Genomic DNA, 2,917 nt, shown 5'->3' on the forward strand with positions numbered 1-2,917 from the left:
ATATGCATATACATATTAAGCATTTATATAATGTATATATAGAGAGAACTTTTTAAAATAACTTTTTAAATTTTAGGTCATCAAAGTCATCCATTTTATCTTCCATGATGATCTGTATAATTTGGTTATTAACTCTTCTTTATAGATATGAAAGAAAATTTTTTCCTTGTTCCTCTGATTTGCTTATGATGTCACCATTTTTGCCTAAGTCATTTAAACACTTATCTTCATATGTGGTGTAAGATATTGGCCTATTAATATTGTCTGCCAGACTTTTTTTTGCTTTTGTAAAAGAGTCAGGCCTTAGAACAGTGGCTTGGGGCTTTGGGTTAATCAAACAGTAGGCTATGTTTTCTTGCTTCTTCTGTTTTATATCTAATTTGTTCCACTGGTACTTAAGAAGTACCAAACTATTTTAATGACTATTGCTTTGTAGTATATTTTGAGATACGGTACTCAGGCTCCTTTTCTTTTTGCTTTTTTGGAATTATTTCCCTCTGAGATTTTTAACTATTCCTCCAAATGAATTTTGTTTTTTTTTTTAAATAACTTTACAAAATAATAATTCAGTAATTTAAAATGGTTCTAAGTAATTGAATTAGTTTAAGTGTTTTTATTTATTGACTCAGCCTACAAATAAGCAACTCATATTTAAGTGTATCTTTACGTATAAAGAGTGCTTTGGAGAGGAGAAAGGGAAGCTATATTTCCCCCTATGGCTCGGGGGCTGTACATGCCAGGCAAACAAAAGTGGGAAAAGCAACTCAGTGAAATCTCTGATTTTTCAGTGAAATATCTGATTTTTCAGCAGCAGTCTTGAGGTAAAGTCCTTTGGATAAGGAAAAATGTCTTCCCTTGAAAGCACTGCAGTCAAAGTCAGTCCTCCTTCAGTAAGAGTCTGTGGGGTTGGAGATGGAATGGAAACAGAACCATCTAAGTCCATGGAATTAGCCTCTGATGCCTATCCCCAGAGCTGTCAAGGCCTTCAAAGCCTGAGGAAGAAGCCTGCTCTATCACTGAGCCCAGGAGTGGTCCAGCTGGGTAAGATTATCACTGACAAAGCAGTGAAAGTCAAAGCTGTTCGAATATTACTTCCCAAAGTTGCTAGAACACATGATAACCCTGCCAAAAATGCCAAACTGGTTAAATCTCTGGGACATCACAAAGGAGAACTTGAAGGTCAATCAGATGAAGTCATAGATCCCAGAAAAGAGGTAACAGAGTTAAAAAAAAATAGAGTGAAAATCCTCAGGAAGTCTGAAAGGAGATTGAAACAGGACAAAGAATGATTTTCCAACCAGCTCTGGGTGCAGACAGAGGTGAATCATGAATTAAAGTAGTTGCTAGTGGCTTCTGTTGGGGATGATCTGTAATATCACTTTGAACATTTGGCTCGTGAGAAAAATCAGCTTATTTTAGAAAATGAGACCCTGGGCCAGAACACAGCTCAGCTCTCTGAACAGTTAGAATACACGCAGATACAGTGTGATGTGTGGCTAAGTAAATTTCCAGCAAGCAGGGTTATGGCTGAGGAGTTAACTAACACCAGAGCAACTTTGTAGCGTCAAAGGCCGGGATGCCCAGTGTGCTATTCAAGATCTCCTCAATGAAATGGGAACAATTCCAGCAGGAAATGATTGCTACTAGAAATTATTAGAAGAACTTGGTTTCTTTGCAGTGGGGGAGAGAGTAGACTTACTACCCTAGTGAACAGCCTCACAACACTGCAGATCTAGCAGCAACAATTCACAGGCTGACCACAGTACTGAATTCCCATCTCCTTGGAAATTTTGGGACCAAGAATGCAAAAAAGGTTTCCCCTCCATTTGAATTCTGTAGTACTCCAGCAGAGGAAATGGTTGAAACAAGTCTGCAAATTTTAAGATCCAGCTACCTGTATAGAAAGCTCGTCTGAAATATTTTCAGTCTTTACCAGCCACTTTGCTTTCTAAAAACAAAACAAAACATGCACAACATATACATATATACATGCATACACATATATGTATGTATGTGTATACACACATATATTCCAACTATATACAAGATATGAAAATATAACTTTGAACTTCTGCAATCACTGTCTGGGAGAACTTATTGCCCTTTAAAAGAAGTCAAATCAACATCTTCAAAATATCCTAGATTCTCTTTGCCATGCTACAGTTATCTGTTTTGAGGCTCGGGTTGTATTAGGGTACGATGTAATGGCACTCCTTCTACTTATATACTGGATTTCTCCAAAGAATATCCATGTGTTGCCAGGTTCTTTCTTTTGTTTGTTTTTGCACATTTTGAAGCCTAATTTTTGACTTCTAATTTTAAATTCATGTTGGGCTCTATTCCTGTGTTGGAAGGGGCACTGTCCAAATTTCTTGAGCTGGTTGGTGCAAGACCTGGTCCTGGCATGATTTGTCAGGGTTGGGCGGTGGCTTGCATTGCATTGATGCTGGCTTGTTGCAGTAAGGATGTGTGGGAATGACACACTGACCTGTGCTAGGGCTAAGGGTCTTGCTGCTGACTTTCTGGGGCACAGTCTGTTGCTGACCTACCGGGATGCTGCCTACACTGGACTATGCTCCCTTTATACCTAAGCAAAACTGACCTTCACGCCAAACTTCTAAATTGTCTTGGGCTGGACAATTTCTTCACTCTGTACTTTTTTTTTTTTTTGCTACTCTGGAATTCATGTTGAGGCTTTATACTATAGTTGTTTAGAGGTGAAATTTGAGAGAGTTCAGGCACATTCCTGTTTTATTTCAACATCTTGGCTCCACCCTGCTTTTCTTATTTTAAATATAGCTTATATAATATTAAAATTAATTGTTCTTTGAATGTTTGCTAGAATTTACTTGTAGATCCCAGTTTGGAAGTTCATTTATGGTGTCTTTAATTTCTTTTGCTGTTTGCCTTTTTGAAT

The 2,917-nt window shown here is 37.7% G+C and overlaps 1 pseudogene; it reads left to right on the forward strand.

The window, feature by feature from the left end:
- The first annotated feature begins 845 nt into the window (after window positions 1-845).
- On the forward strand, window positions 846-2,108 carry LOC138170003 (golgin-45-like; annotated as a pseudogene).
- Window positions 2,109-2,917: the final 809 nt, after the last annotated feature.

The sequence above is a fragment of the Petaurus breviceps genome, unplaced genomic scaffold (assembly GCF_028583685.1).
Source record: "Petaurus breviceps papuanus isolate PSGF00001 unplaced genomic scaffold, PetGlider_PUasm1.0 38, whole genome shotgun sequence".
Taxonomy (NCBI): domain Eukaryota; kingdom Metazoa; phylum Chordata; class Mammalia; order Diprotodontia; family Petauridae; genus Petaurus; species Petaurus breviceps.